Source organism: Balearica regulorum, chromosome 7 (assembly GCF_011004875.1).
Source record: "Balearica regulorum gibbericeps isolate bBalReg1 chromosome 7, bBalReg1.pri, whole genome shotgun sequence".
NCBI lineage: Eukaryota > Metazoa > Chordata > Aves > Gruiformes > Gruidae > Balearica > Balearica regulorum.
The window spans coordinates 19,025,582-19,042,688 of NC_046190.1; the positions used below are offsets into that span (position 1 = coordinate 19,025,582).

The window sequence follows — 17,107 nt, forward strand, 5'->3', positions numbered from 1 at the left end:
ATGGAAAATAAACTGTAAGAACCCTCCAATGACTCCTGCTAAAATTGCTACTAACAGATTTTGTTTCTTACAGTTGAAAACTGGCAGCAATGCAAATCAAATTGTATCACACGTGTCAAACAGCTTCACAATTACGCAATCAACTTGCACTGCAAATTAAAAACAAGACTTGCTACTAGATCTTAAGTCAAAACAAATTTAAAACTCCAATAAGCTCAGCAAAAGCAATCCTCAAAAAATCTACTCATGCCCATTATGATGGCAGAACCAGCAAAGAAAGAGGCTTGAAAGGAAATAGAAAAGTAGCAATCAAATTGCTTCATCTTTTACAAGACAAATTAATGACATTCACCATATCTTAAGGAGTTAACTACCCTACTTCAATCAATTTTCAGTTCTGTTTCCCGTTCTCTCAAGAATAAAACCTTTAACTTAATAAGACAACGTTGGATGGACTCCATTTCATTTGAACTGTATAGGAAGACTCTCATTCACAGGAACCACCACTTTGTCTGCCAATTAAAACAGTAGGCTTCACTGGAGGAAACCTAATACAGATACCTATGAATTTCATTTTTAACTTGTACAATAAATAGATAATGGGTTTTTTTCTGGATAAATTAAGAGAAAACAGCAGGCAGACTAAGATACTCCAACCCAAGCTTCACATCCTCATACAATCTTTTTTGACAGCAATTTAGCAAATACATAGAGTCAAACTGTGCAGCAGCATGTTCCATGTGATCCAGTCCATCCAATCATACATCCATAGTCACAGCTGAATTTGGCCTACTGAGTTAGGTAAAAGACAGTTTTTCCCTAGGATTAAGCAAAAAATAGAAGGTTTTTTACATATTTTGGACATTTGTAACAGTTCACATTAATAAATGAGAGTCGCTCCAGATAACATTTTACTGAAAGCATTATCTTGAAATATTAATAGTTTTTATCCAATATACTAATGGAAAAACATTAAGCAAAACTGATACTTTTAATTGATTCTTCATTTGAATAATATGCCAGTTTTAGGAGAGACAAACTCAGGATTCTAGCCAGAAGCTATTCTCAAGTGAACCATGGCTCCTCAGCCCATAACTTGGTATCATATGCCAGTTCTGCAGTCATACTAACTTAGGAAGTTGACAGTGCCGGTTTCCCAACTTTAGTTCTATGACTGCAGTAAATCATAAAATTTTGCATAAGCAGTGCTTGCGTTTGACATTATCATCACTGAGTTTTCTAAAGAAAAGATGTATAAAACAATTCTCAAGTATGCAAAAAGAGTTTTAATTTTTTTTTAATTTTTTTTTTTGCAATTACAAAATCATGGCCTTCAGACTCTATCTGTATCAAACAGCATATTCTGGATTGATGTGCATCTAATCAGACTGAGCACAATATCAACCAAAAGCAGTGAGACTATGTTTACCATCCCTGCATCTTGAGCTTCCTTTTTGTAATGCCTGGAAGTCTGGGTTCAGCACGGTGCTAATGAGAACACGTAGCTTTGAGCTGAGTAGCCTATGGCAGTTTGGACTCTCTCTTTTTAGACTCTGGACAAGAGCAGGGCTGAGTCCCTCCCAGAATACAAAGAATATACACAATCCTGCTTTTAAAAAGCTGTACTGTCTGCTGAAGTTCATTCTCACATTACTAACTTGTCCAGTCTCATTAACTAGACAGGATCATGAACTACATTGCCAGAAAATTTGTAGGAAGAAAATTATGGCAAGAAATGTAGGTAATATTTCAGGATATTACATGCTTTTGAGTCTAAGAAATCATTTCTTAAGCACACTAGTACAGACAAAGCCCTTCAAGAGATGCAGTTGTTTGAATAAAACAAAATAATGTCTGTTTTGGTCCTTAAATATCTAATGGCACATACTGAAAAGGTCTGACAAATGCTCAAATTGGATCATTCTATTAAGACTCTTGCTTTACATTTCAAAAACCAGATCTTTATTTCCTCTTAAAAAAGCTGTCATTTAGCAAGAATCACTTCCTTGCTAAATTCACTACATTCTCCTACAGGGGTATCTATACTTAAATAGCAATTGAACTACATTTATATTTTATATTTAGGTCCTGATTCTATAAACACTACCATTCATGCTTCACTATGCGCGCCCATAGTCCACGCAAATCTACAGTCCAACTCATTAAAGTGGGTGACTATTCACTTGCATCAAGCTTAGTATGTAAGTCCATGCAGCAGTGTGTATACATACATATGTAACAGTCACCTCCTTATATTTTACAAAGGTGTATAAAATCAGCAGAGAGCATGCATCATTCTTTACTATTGTTTCATACCTCACTGCTATTTCTAATCTGTATTGCAAAAGTTCCAAATCCTATAGTCACCATCAAACACTAAGAGATTCTAAGAGATGAGGTTTATCTAAGATAAACCTCAGCTTGAGGTTGCCAGCTGCTTTTTTTTTTTTCAGCATCAACACATTAAAAAACCTTTTCACTTTCAAAATTTTTCACAATTGGTTATGATCTGAGTTGCCTGTTAAATACATTTCAAATATGTTTTTCTAAAGTAGATTATAAAGATACTATACAATATCTGACCTTTCTACATTACTACAACCTGTATACATTTTGCTGAATTTTTTTAGATGAGACTGTTCTCTTCAGCACTGCGATAAGTTTTGGTTCTAGAGGCTTAAAGCTAGAAGGTTTCACCTATCAATTTACATGGCAAACCTCACTCCATTCCCTAATCTAATATCCTTGGTAGGCTTTAAAGAATAAAAGACATGATACTCTTAAAATTATTTTCCTTTATCACAAATGCATAGATGGGAATATGAATTTTTGACAAGGTATTGGGCTTATAAGAACTTGTTGATACATATAACACATAGCCTGCTCCTATCATCATCATGCTGTCTATTTAATAATTCACATTTAAATACAAGACCTTAGTTGCCACAGCTCAGTAGGAATAAAATTAAGGAGATTTACATTTTCCTACTGAGAAATCTGGAATGCCGCCTAATGTTTTATCCTTGTGTCTTTTAAACTTGTCAGAAACACTGGTGCCATCATAACCCGCCATCAGTCAGGAACTAATATATGTATTTCAGTGCTATGTCTTCCACTAAGCAACTTATCAAAATCATGAGAGAAACCATTGTTAGAAAATACATCAAAAAGAGATACCTTCAAATACAGACTGCCAATTTACAGTTATCCAATATATTTTAAATCTATTGTACAAATTTCTTCATTGCATCTGTTGGTCTCTGTATTTGTCCCAGTGAAGCAATTCCCATGTCCACCCATGTGTTACCCCTCCAACCCTGCCTTTTCTGAAAAAAAAAAAAAATATCAATGAACAGTGTAAAAAAAAGGCAAGAACAAGTTGAAAAACCTCAAGGTGAGGTATTGAAACTGCTTCCTAATAATCCTATTTTATGTTAGTGTTCTTCATTCAAAAAAGACGAACTAATGAATTTTAGTACAGAGACACTCAATAATATTCCTGAAAACTACAATTTTTGGTAGAATTCATGTGATGCTTACAAAACCACACAACAAAAATTGTTATAAAGAAAAGATAAAGAAGAGAAATAGAAAGTATACTGTTTTGCTGTAGATAGATTACATACAGTCACTTTTTTGATGAAGGAAAAAGCAGCTCCATAGGTTGGATTCTAGAACCACCATCCAAATCTTTAGAAGCATAATCTTTACTTCGTAACAAGGTCAATATTACTAATTTTAGGCAAACATCCTGTGCTAGTTTTGGCTGGGTAGAGTTAATTTTCTCCACAGTAGCTGGTAGGGGGCTCTGGTTTGGGTTTGTGCTGAAAACAGTGTTGATAACACAGGAATGTTTTCGTTACTGCTGAGCAGTGCTTACACAGAGCCAAGACCTTTTCTGCTTCCCACCCCACCCCACCAGTGAGCAGCTGGGGGTGCACAAGTTGCTGGGAGGGAAAACAGCCAGCAAAGCTGACCCCTACTGACCAAAGGGATATTGCATACCATATGACATCATGCTCAGCATATAAAGCTGGGGGAAGAAGAAGGAAGAGGGGGACACGTTCAGAGTGATTCTGTTTGTCTTCCCAAGTCACCGTTACACATGATGGAGCCCTCCTTTCCTGGAGATGGCTGAACACCTGCCTGCCGATGGGAAGTGGTGACTGAAATCCTTGTTTTGCTTTACTTGTGTGCGCAGCTTTTGCTTTACCTATTAAACTGTCTTTAGCTCAAACCAGGAGTTTTCTCACTTTTACCCTTCCAATTCTCTCCTCCATCCCACTGTGGGGGAAGTGAGTGAGTGGCTGTGTGGGGCTCAGTTGCTGGCTGGGGTTAAACCACCACAGTCCTCACTATGAACATGACCTCTCAATGATGTTATTGTCCAAACCACTGGCACTGATGGAAACAGGAGCCAATTTAAATGGTACTTAGTGCACAAAGAATCATAAACTTGTAACCACTTACAAGACTACTGTAAGTAATTTATTTAGCATAGACAAAAGATTATGAAGATCCCTACTTCTTTGATAAGTGTCTCTTCTTCAAAGCCACAAAATACAGTAACATTAATCAGACAAGATGCAAATATTGACAATAGAGTGAAAGGTAACTGCTACTCTACCACATAATTTTCTCCCTCTGTTCATGATTTTATAAAACGAAGATCTTGAAGAGCCACTAAGATGATGAAAGGATTGGAGCATCTGTCATATGAGAAGAGGTTGCTTAGCCTTGCTCAGTTCTTATCAATGTCTGTAATACCTGATGGGAGAAGTAAATAAGACAGAACAAGAGACTTCTCAATATTGTCCAGTGGCAGGACAAGAGGCAGTGGACACAAACTGAAACATGGGAAATCCCATTTAAACATAACGAAAAAAATCCACTGTGACGGTGGACAAACCCTGGACTTGTTTGCTTGGTGAGGCTGTGGAGTCTCCATCCTTGGTAATTTGTTTAGTTGACCCTGCTTTGAATAGAGGGGCTGGACTAGACAAACGGACAATGATGTGGACTGAAAACTCGTTGAACTGATGGTCTCAAAAGGTTATGATCAGCAACACAAAGTCCAGCTGGAGGTCAGTCACTATTGGAGTAACACAAGGGTTGATTGTGGGGCCAGTACTGCTTGACATCATCATTGAACAGTTGGACTTAATGATCTTAAAGGTCTTTTCCAACCAAAACAATTCTATGAATCTATGATTAATGACCTGGTAATGGGACAGAGAGCATACTCAGCGATTTTTCAGATGATGCAAAACTGAGAGGAGTAGTTAACACACCAGATGGTTGTGCCACCACTCACAGGGACCAGCAAAGGCTTGAGAAATGGGCAAACAGGAGTCTTATGAAGTTCAAAGGGAAATGCAAAGTCTTGCACTTGCAAGGAATAGCTCCTGCACCAGTACACGCTGGGGACTGATGGGACTGAAGCAGGTTTGCAGAAGACGACCTGGGTGTCCTGGTGGGCATGAAATTATATATGGGCCAGCAATGCACCCTTGCAGTAAAGAAGGCCAACAGCCACCTGGGCTGCATTATGAAGAGTATTACCAGCAGGTTAGGAGAGGTGGTGAGACACATCTGGAATGCTGTGTGCAGTTGTGGATTCCCCAGTAAAAGAGACATGGACATACTGGAGTAAGTCTAGTGAAGGGCCACAAAGATGACTGAGGGATTGACACTTCTATTGCACGAGGACAGGCTGACAGAGCTGGGAGTGTTTGCCCTGCAGGAAAGCAGGTTCAGGGGAAATCTTATCATTGTCTACAAATTCTTGATGGAGGATGGAGGGAGGAGTAAAGAACAATGAGCAAGAGTCTTGTCAGTGGTGCCCAGTGAAAGGACAAGAGGCAATAGACACATATTGAAACACAGGAAATTCCATTTAAACATCAGAAAGTTTTTTGTGAGGTTGTGGAGCCTCCATCCTGAAGAGATTTTCACAACCCAATGGGATAAGGCCCTGAACAACCTGCTCTAGTTCACCCTGCTTTAAGCAAGGGTGCTGAACTATATGATCTCCAGAGATCCTTTCCAACCTTAACATTTCTGGGATTCTGTGAAATACTAACCAGAATTACTCAGTAGGTTTGGAATATGCTCACTACATGCAGTTGTAGGCTACCTGAAAGAGTTAGCAATTCCAGTTGAGTCTGAACTGTATCAGAGGTGTACGCCATGGTGAATGCTGGGGTCTTGTCTCATGGCCATGACATTGGTCCCAAGTGAGTGTGCAGCATGGAAACTAGGGATATACCCAAGCATGCAGTGCCTGTCACCTCCTTGGCTTCATTGTCATGTGGGATCCACTGTGGTGAGCACCATAACATAAACTAAACAAAAGCCACTGGGTTTTCCTAAAAATCATCACAGATCGCTATCATTATATTACACAGTAGTTCTGTGTCCATTCCCATTTGCTCCATGACATGTCTAAAACTTTAAATTATGAAGAAGCTACTGTATATGCTAAATAATTAACAATTATAGTAAGCTTCCTGGAATAGTGCATAACAGCAAAATACACAGTCCTGTTAAACTGGGTTAACAGCTGCTTCATGTGTCCCAACTTCCCTCTTCTTTCCCTTCATTCAAATTTTTCCCTTTCTCTTGTCCTTCCTGTGTTTCTCTGCTTCTATGGGTTGCTACATTTCTCAGAGGCCCCAAATTTTAACTCAAAATCTGATGAACAAACCTGTCAGCTTCCAGAAAAATAATTGTGTTTTCAAAATATTATTGTTTTGGGGTAGAGGTGTTACTCCATGTTACTTTTGTAACAGGAGTCTAAATACTTCTTGAAGAGGAAAACTCAACAAACTCAAACTGCAGAATATGTCCTTCCATAGCATAGAATTCTACTCGATCAAATTTTATATTCAGTGCACTACCTGACATTTGAACAGCTATAGTCCAATTGTCATAGAGGAGAACGTAATTTAAGAAGGAAATGAGTGCTCTGTTAGAGGTAGTTCAGGACGAGAATGAGGGTAACTACATTTGGGGTCTGGATTATGTATTACTACTATCCAGCCCTAGGCAAATCTATGCAAATCTGTATTGACTCAAGCTTTAATTATGTTTATTTCTTGTTTTTCTTACAGCACCAAGGAAATCATACTTCTTGGGAATTCTGGGGCAGCTGTCAAGTAGTATTCCCCAGCAAAACAGCTTTGTTTAGCAAAGCAGCCACAGAGGCATGCCTTCTGGTCTTCTGTGGGTAAAGGAAGAATCTGCGCATTATGGTGCAGGGAGGGCCAAGGGTAGATAGAGGATGGAAAAACTTGCCTCTACAGGAGAATAAATGAGAAGAAAAATCTAAAGGTTGACTGCACAATTTAGTAAAGGAGTAAAACAGAAGCTCATCAAAATAAAACTTTATTTTTTTTTTTAATTAAAGGAAAAAGCAAATCTACTCTTTAATCTAGCTAACTCCAGTAATTATGGAAGTGAACGTATAGAATGTACATCAGCATAACCTAGCCACACAAGGGTCCAGAGCAAGCTGGGACCCATTTACTGAAACACCTATTTTTACTGATATTTAACAAAGCTGGCTAGATTACACTTTATGCAAATATATCCATTCAGCTAATACGCCTTCAGCTGCAGTGGAAACACAGCCTTTCAGAGTCCGTCTGGTCTAAAGGGTCTCCAGTCTAAACTGTGAGAAGAAAAGGATGCATTACTGAGACTGTTTTACACAGAGAGTAAAATTTTCTAGCTGGTTTCCTAATAAATTTCTGATGTCAGCCACACAGAGAGACATTAATTAAACTTCCAAGTCTCAAATTCCAATACAATGTGTTAATCACAACATTATTCTTCATCTGAATGTTCATTTGACATGCATTTAAATCAGACAGCTAATCTCTGAGGTGAGAGATTTTGAAAAAAATAGCCATATTGAACACTTAACCTACATATTGCCTCATATTGCTATTGATACTTGCTTCTGAAAATAATCAAGATATCTGCAGTTAGTTTATAACAGGATTGGTAAGGAATTAAAAGGTAAATCTCAAATTTGCAGTATATGGAGGCAAGTATAATATTTTGCAAGCTAAAATATTTGAAGATAAAAAGCTGGATTCTTCAGAATTTCATATCTTATATAGTATACGTCTGTGTATTTATGAATATATAATTTTATACACTGGCAAAATGGGGGAGTGAAACAGAACATTGTGTTTTAATTGCATTTTTGCATTCAGTTTTAAGAAAAAGTAAATGACCACTTAAGATGACAAAGAATCAGACCCATCTACTCATCTTTCTTCTTCATATTAACAAACATCTCATGAATGTGAATATCACTGTTTACACAGCCTAATCCCACACAATACCTCCACGACTTCCTGAAACAAGTTATTTTTATGTCTCTATGATGTAATTAAATATGCTTTTACCTCTGCTGTGATGAAGAGGTCATTGGTTAATACATGTCTAGTACTGATAGAGTGTTTTACAGCTACACGTTCAGTATTAAAAAGGAAATAAAAATGCACAGTTATGCTCATTTCCAAAGCAGCAGTTAATATTAACAATCACTGAAACAGAAATACTGTCTCACTTTATACTTGTAATTAACTGAAAGCATTTTTGGTTGCAAATAAAAGAACGTTATTACAGATTCCAGCAGACACACATATACTCTGCATTGCAGTTTAAAGACAACATCTCCATCACTGCATTCTTTGCAGCACGGTTAGAAGTGTACTTGTAAACTACTCTTATTCCACACATGCGCAAGTACCAGAATCTCCCAATAACTAGCAGGGAATATGTCAAATAAAGGATACCACTGGTGTCCACAGTGCATTTGCAACTCTGGGAGAACAAAGTGTCACTCCTCCTAACTCCTGTAAGCATTCCTAGGTGAGAAAATTCCAGCACTACATTATCTAATAAAAAATGTACTGGAAGCATGTGGACATTAATAAGAACTGAAGTGGTCCTCTGGTCTACTGCTCTACTACACCTCTTAGTCTTGAGGCCACAAAGATTGCATTATAATCCCATGGATGCTTCGTTATCTTTGGTTAGGTTTGATGACCACTGCACAGGCAGAAACTGCTCATTTGAAAATGCCAAATTTCCATTCTTTTTTCTAGTCCCTTCCTCACACCTCCCAAACCCAGGATGGTTAGATACTGTAAGTACCTTCTACTCTGTCTAAAGTACTTCCATACTTTATAAGCATTTGAGTGAACTCTGTACTTCACAGTGGAGTCAGTGGCTCATTTCACTAATGACATGTGAGCAGAGATGAGGAAAGAATAAGGTTTTCATGCAATATTCAAACATTGTTATGGAAATAAAATTGTTCACATGAAGAATGCTAGACTGCTTACATCCCTACAGACTCCATGTCAACAAAAATAACAGCAACCTTTTTGCCCTATTCCCAAAACAGCACTGCTAGTAAACCTGCAAAATTCTCAGTAGATTCCAGCAAAAATTTCAGTTTCACTAGAGACTAATGCCAAATATGATCTTTCAGATGTTATTTCTCTATAAAAGGAATGCATTATGTTAGACAGGAGTAGGTGGAAACATAAGACACTTAGGCAAAACATCCAAAAGCCTCCTGCACAAGAAAATAAACACTTTCTCAAAGTTGAGCATTATGCAATGCACACAACTGTGTAAGTAGTCTGTTTTCTGCACTAAAAGAAATGAAACAGAACACTTACTGACCTAAGTACAAATTTGTGTCCAAGACAAACCTAAATTCTTATTTTTCAATTCATTCAAGTCTTGAGCACTTCAATGGGACACACTGCTTAAATATGTACCTTGAATATCTTTGATGTGTGGATTCCCTTCTCAGTCTGAGTTAGAAATATTCATCATCTCCCCCACCACGAGAACTACAAAATATGTTCAAAAGCTCTAAAGATATCTGTAAAAGACTGTCTTCCTTCCTTCCTGACAAATATTTTGTTATTCAGATGCTATATATAGCTTTTTATAGTTTAAATCTCAAATGCTTCCTAGGTCATCCTGCTAAATAACCATACTAGGCCTGGCTAGGATAGAGTTAACTTTCTTCACAGCAGCTCATATGGTGCTGTGGTTTAAATTTTTGACCAAAACAATGCTAGTAACACACTAACGTTCTAGCTATTGCTGAACAGTGTTTGCACAGCATCAAGGCCTTCTCTTTTTTTCAGTACCCACCGCAATTAGGGCGTGTGCAATAGGTTGGGAGAGGACACAGCCAGGCGGATGACCTGCACTAACCAAAGAGATATTTCATGCCATGTAACTTCATACTCAGCCATAAATAGGGAAATGAGGAGGGGTTAGGGAGGTTAGCTGTCTTTTACTTGGGAACTGGATGGGCATCAGTCTGCCTGTGGGAGGTGGAGAGTGATTGCCTTTGCCTCACTTCTTTTCTTTCCTTTCTCTCATCTTCGACTTATCGTTCATAAACAATTTATTTTTTTTTATCTTGACCCCTAAGTTTTTTTGCTTTTACTTTTCCTTTACCCATCCGCAGTCCCATGGGGGGTTGGAGGGGTGAGTGAGTGAGTAATTTGTGGTGCTTAGCTGCCTAGATGGGTTAACCCACAAAAAGAACATAATCGACAAAATGATTAATGTCCGACCTTTCTGTTGTGTTGTCTGGTGATGTGTGAGTAGGTATTGAGGGTTTATACACACTTATGACATGACTAAGCCTGTATATAACGGACGTATGCTGTTCCATTTCTCGTGGCCAGATACAGATGTGCATTGTATGATGTGCCCAACACCTCTGAATGATGGGAAGAATGTGGGAGTGGGCTGGGTGCCAGATAAACTACTTACCCAGGCAGTATTCAGCTCAGTCTGTAGTTTGCCTATAGGTTAATCAGCTATAAGACAATAATTTTGTGTAACACTATACATTGATTATGTATTGTCAACACAAACGCTTTCAACATACCTGCCCCAAAATAAACACAAAAAGTCTACCAAAACATGGCCATCTACTGCACATGCTTCTTTCCTTGAGGAGAGGATGTGTTAAAAGCATGTGACAGATGATAGGCACATTGTTTAATGCACTGCTGGAAGATGTTTCATTTACATGGCAATAAACACAGTGTAAGAAGCCATACAGAATAATGACATGATCTCATAACAGACAGATATTTATATCAAGGTATTGACCTTTTTTTTTTTTTTTAGAATGGGAATATATTATACATCATACTAGTGCCATCTCACTGATACTTGTTACTTTTACTGCATTCATAGTAAAGCACCATTTGTATTACCGAATATTCTTAACATCCTCTCACTGAGCACGAAAATGCTGCACTACATCAAAAATAAAAAACCTCTTAGCAGTAGATTTTCATACAGAAATTTTATGGGTAAAATAGAAATCAAAATATATGGGCTATAAATTAGAAGTTGTTGCAAGCAATTTTTCCTATTGACTTTAGGGGGATTTGAACCTGTGGCTTTTGACTTTCAAAATAAACACTGCATCACTGTCACACATGAAAAACCCTAAGAACACTGAAGTGTACTGCAGAACTAGTGTAATCTACTTGTCACAGCAAACTGAGTATCTCTTACAGGGGCTTAAAGATTACTGTACATCTGAGACAAAGCTCTTTCTTGCACACCACTGGAATATAGTACAAATGACTTAAAGAATGCAGTTATTAACAAGGATGTTTATCAATTATAATAAAATATTTATTTTCTAGCAGTGGTATGAAAAAAATCTGCCAAAATGAAGAGAAGCTGCCTGAAAGATAGGAACTCTGACTTCTTATGACTCCTAAGCAACTGTTAGCTCTACTTACACAATGTACACCCTTGTGTTACCTTAGGGAAGCTAGGGCATACACTTCCACACAATATTTATATTCTCTAACCTTATTATTTGCAAAATAAGTATGAGACGTTCACACAAGTCTGCCTTTCTTCTTTCAGAAAGAACTCTTGTGGAATGCTGATCTCGGACCATTCTCCCACCTTAGTTTGCTTTTATCAGTTGTTAAAACAACACATCTTCTCTACGTTTATTTTTAAAGAACATAAAAATATAAATGGAGGTGGGTTTTATACAGAACAAATAGGGAACAGTATTTTTACAGATATCTAACCTACTCTGAGACCAACATGTTATGTAAATACAGTACATAGCTCTCCCTTGTATCCAAGGGCTATCTTTTGCAGAGCTACAGGGCTACATGTTGCTTTGCTTTCCATATACTTTTTGAATACTACCTACACAAAAGGAATATAAAAGTTCATTTAAAATGTAAATAGCCACGTATTTTACAAGGGACCCTGTCACACCTTTATAAAGTGCTGACAAACTACACTAGATATGCTGTTCTTGAAAACGCCTCATCTGTTTAATAACGTCCTACTGCCTTCTTGATATACATGTCCCTCTAGTCTGGTTTTACTTAACTAGCAATCTCAATTCTGGAGAATTTCAGGTAATCTCATGCAGAACATTCTCTGCCAGTGCTGTGTATAATTAAACATCTAAATGTTACAGTAAAGACTGACTGCACAACCTTTACTATAACACATATTAAGTCAAAAAAACACCACTGTGATCATCTAGTCTGAGCGGCATTAAAAAAACCCACAAACCATAGGATTTACATTAATTCCCACCTGAAGTTCAACAGATTGCTTTGACTAAATTATCCTTCTTAATTTTCAAGATTACCAATGCTGAGGAATCTACCACAATCATCAGTAGTTCCAGTTAGCAAAAAAAAAAATAAAAAATTTAAAAATCCTTAATTGTAGTCTGAATTAGTCTGGTTTTTATTACCTCATTTACTAAGCTACAGTCATTTGATTTTCTTTTAATCTGCAAGACTGAACAATCTGGTTTTGAGTATCAGTTACTTTATCACAAATGTTTCCACTTAGTTTACCAAAGATAACATTAATGGATGGCTTGATTACTGGCTGGAAGTGCCACCTAAGCTTTAGTTTCACCAAGCTGTGCCTCTGGTCTTTCATGATAAAGCATGTATCCCAAGTCCTGTATCATTCTTTTAGGTCTCCTATACACCCCTTTCAATTTTTCTGCATTCTCCTTGAAATGCAATTGCCAGAACCAAGTTCAGTAGTTGAGTAGTGATCACAGCATTAACAACCACAGAAGTGATGTAATTCGACAACTGCTTGATACTCCCCTTGCCCATTCATCCACTACCTTCATTCTTGTGCCTCCCCTTGATGCTGGCAGCTGATTATACCATGACCCTTCAAAACTCTTTTAGAAGTCTGTGATTTGTGAGGGAAGAATAAGGAACCTACAAATAGTTTCTACATAGTGATTTCTCTTTTGCTATTTATCCTATTCTTCTATTTTATTATCTCAGCATCTTGGAGAGATCATGGAAGTGTATGAGACCTCTATTTGAACTCATCTAATGTCAGGGAGCTTAATTACATTTCTATGGAATATATTGGTTTTAGAATTACCCCTATGGGTTTTTTTCTGCTGTTTCCTTCATTAACACCTAAACACCGTATGATTATTTCTGCAACTTCAAGCCAGGAAAGAGTTGGTAGGATATGAATGCCTAGCCCCCCATATGCATTCTCTGACTTCCATCTCCTTTGTGATGCTTTTTGGATTCACAGTTAAGCAGTACTCTAGGCTAACATTTGAATCAAATGCCCATTGTAGGGAAATCACAATTATATTACCTTAAGAATATTGCCAGATTATATCTCCATTTCATTTCTGCTGATGCACTTGGTCCTTATTCAAAGTTTTGTATCATCTAGATAAAGTACTTTTGTAATGATTTCCTCCTCTGTCTCCTCCCTGTCCTTTCTTTGGGTCGCCCTGAACATAGAACTTACAAACTTGTAGCTGCACCATTTTATACCAGCTGAAGTCGGTACTTAGCAACAGTGAGATCATAACTTGAATTTCAGTTCAGTGAGCACTAAATGGGTGTTTTTATATAACAGCACCTAGGATATGGGCCTAGAAAACATACATGGCAACCTTCCAGTCTTCTGTCTTATACTTACAAAAAGAAAGCTTTTGAAATTGTACCAGTAAGTCCATCTACATAAGACTAAAAATAATCAATCCATTTCTCTAGGATTAGGTGGTTGGTTCCAGACAGTCAACTTGTAATGCAAGTACACCTGGTTTTATCCTGATGAGCTTTTACATAGCCAAATTCTGGAAATAATTACTACTCAAAAAAATTCAAATTTTAATGCTACAGAAGTGAAAAAAGAGCAATTAAGGTTTTCTAAAATTAAATAAGCTTTCGTGGGTTTTAAACATAATCTGACATCAAGGGAAAGACCTTTTTCTTCTTGCTTTGTGCAAATTCACAGGTCTAAATTCAGAATATCCACAATAAGTTTAAAGGATTCCAATTGTGGCCCCTTAAATTAGTAGGAATGCTTGCCAGTGCCTTCAGTGGAAATATGGAGTCAGAAATCAACCAAGGTATTCTCTAGGTGAATACTGATATAGTGTTATTTAAACGCGTGGAAGATTTCAACATCTTCAGTATTAAGAAAATTAATTGCCTTTTGACTTCATATTGTGGAGATGGAAGAATGCACTCAAGAGTATTTACACAGGGTTTTCCTTCTGGTATCTTAAGGAGGAAAAAGTCATACTCAAAACATTTTTAACAGTGGCAAAAAAATCTAGTACTAGAAACTTGTCCTGACTTTGTAGTTAGTTTTCATACAAACAAGTTTTCTTGCACGTAAGACACTTCAACATTTGGATAAAGCATGAAAAATATCTCAGTGGATACCACATACAACAGCGTAGGAACTAGGCTAGTCTGAACCCATTTAAACATAGTTTTTCTCTTAAGAAGTAATCTTTGTATGGCCAGCACAGACTCAGCGGAACTATTTTACATGCTATGCTCTATATTAAGCAAGGTTTGTCTTCCAGAGCAGACAGTGCCCTGAATTCCACGGAAAATACTTAGAATTTCATACCAGAACGTGTACTCTATATTCTTCTCCACAATCCTTCCGTGATTTCTTTTCAGTGTATGCAAGTTTCTTCTTATTCTGAAATTTGTCTTCTACCTGGAGTTTCGATCAGTTTCTTGTGCTTGTGAGATAAGCAGGAACATGCAAAGAAAAAAAAAAAAGAGACAATGAAAAAATAAAACCATGAATACGAAATCTTGCTAACTCAGAAACGTAAATGTTGCAGAAAAAAGCACAAGCATAAGACCTAAAAACCAAAAGACTGCAAACATATGTTTACATAGACAAGAACTCCAGCCCCCCAAACTGAAAAAAATTAGCACCTACTTGCTCACAAGAAAACAACTTTGAAAAAGACTCTTAGCCATTAAGCCCAGTAGTCTTGTGCAGGTAATTGCAATGCAGTTCACTCCTGCAGGGACCTCCTAACTATGAAGGTACTTCAAACTGGTATCCTGCAAAGATCTGATTTACTGCCTTTCCTCTAGAGAAGGAACACAGTCTAAATATCTCCTCCTGCATCTGTGCATGGTCCCCGCCCCCCCCCCCCCCAAAAAAAAAAAAAAGTTCAAGCTGCAAAAGCAACTATTCTATCATAGTTTTCTTTCTATGTTAGTAGCACTTAAAGTTCTGGAGCTCCTGCTCTATGCTCTGTTTCTGGGTATACTACACTGATTAATTTTGGTACAATGTGAGACAAGAGCAGCAACTGCACAGTCAGCAGTTGGATTTCCCTGCCCTGTTTAGCTAGATAGCTTATATGGAATCATTGCTTTTCTGTTTTTGGTATAGGTCCAGGGACCAATGCACGCAGAGCTAGTGACTTCCAAGTGAGTGCTGCTCATGATAACATGACAAAATGAGTAATGATGAAGTATCAGGGGTTTTAGCCACTATTTAAAACCTTTGCAGCCCACAAGATACATAGAAATGTGGGATTAAAAAGAAAAGTTACTATAGTTTAGCAACTAAATTAACATTTGAGACACAATGTAACACTTCATTAACACACCTGCCAGATATCTGACTTAACAGTCACAATCATTAATGCCAACATTTTACCACTCACTTTTAGGGCAGTACCACACTAAGTCGCCTGACCTGCTCTGACCTATGACAAACTCCTACAGCACATGCTCCTGAAACACCTATCAATACAGGATGCTCGGCAATGTTTATGCTTTTCTTACTAGTAGGAAAGCACAGGAATCAACATTTAACTGTCAATCACCACTTTCAAGGAATGTGTAGGTTTATTGCTGCGAACAAGGTAAATCTCACTGACTCCAATAAGCAGGATCAATAACATCCCACTCAGTGAGGTATAGAAGAGAAGGTTCTGCATTGTCCAGGTTTAAGTATTGTGGGCTTCTATTATTCCACAGTTGCACTAGTTCTTTCCTAAACTCTGCCTGTCTCTTCCTGCAAATACTATATTGAGAACTCATTCATAAGATCACAGCTTCCTAAAAACCAGTTTGTTTGCTTTAATAAAGTATGTTTAATGAATCTTGTTTGTTTTAATGACAAAAAAAGTTGCAAGCTGGGTCTACTAGCAGTCAGATATGTTTGTGTTGTAAGCTGATTAAATCCCATATTCTGGTGTTACCATGGCACTGAGCCACAGCTAATATACTCTGTCTTGCTATTACACTAACCATAGGCAGATATCTTCTCAGTTTCTTTAAAGTCAGGCAGCAGGGGCCTACATCTTCTTAAAATCACATAGATGTGTCCCAATGCATATGTAGTTTAAGGAATAAAATAGCGCCTTTGTACCTCCAAGCAGCACACCCTGGTACATTATGAAAAAATATCTGTATGACCGGTGCCTCTCCCTGACCCCAATTTGTCTATTACATTCCTCTGTCTAAACATACAGCCTTTAGGCAAAACCAATCTCTTATACATCTCCATGAAACCAAACTCAACAGAGTCATTTAGCATCCAAAACGGGCAGAAACTAGTCCTCCAAGGCAGCATTCAACCTCCCTAAGCTGACCCCATTCTTTGCCTTCCTGCATTCCTCTGCACCCATTCTCCACTCTACGCAGACAACTCCTACTGATAAATCCCCAAACACTTTACAACTTTGCAGCAAATAACGGGGTGCTGGGAAGAAAGCCTTTTAAGA

The 17,107-nt window shown here is 37.7% G+C and overlaps 1 protein-coding gene across 1 annotated transcript in view; it reads right to left on the reverse strand.

Annotated features, from left to right (window-relative positions):
• Positions 1-17,107, reverse strand: part of PCGF5 (polycomb group ring finger 5) — a 70,860-nt gene that overhangs the window by 43,493 nt on the left and 10,260 nt on the right. Inside the window, 1 exon segment of the mRNA XM_075758275.1 lies at positions 14,977-15,094. The gene's annotated coding sequence lies outside the window, so the exon portion shown is untranslated.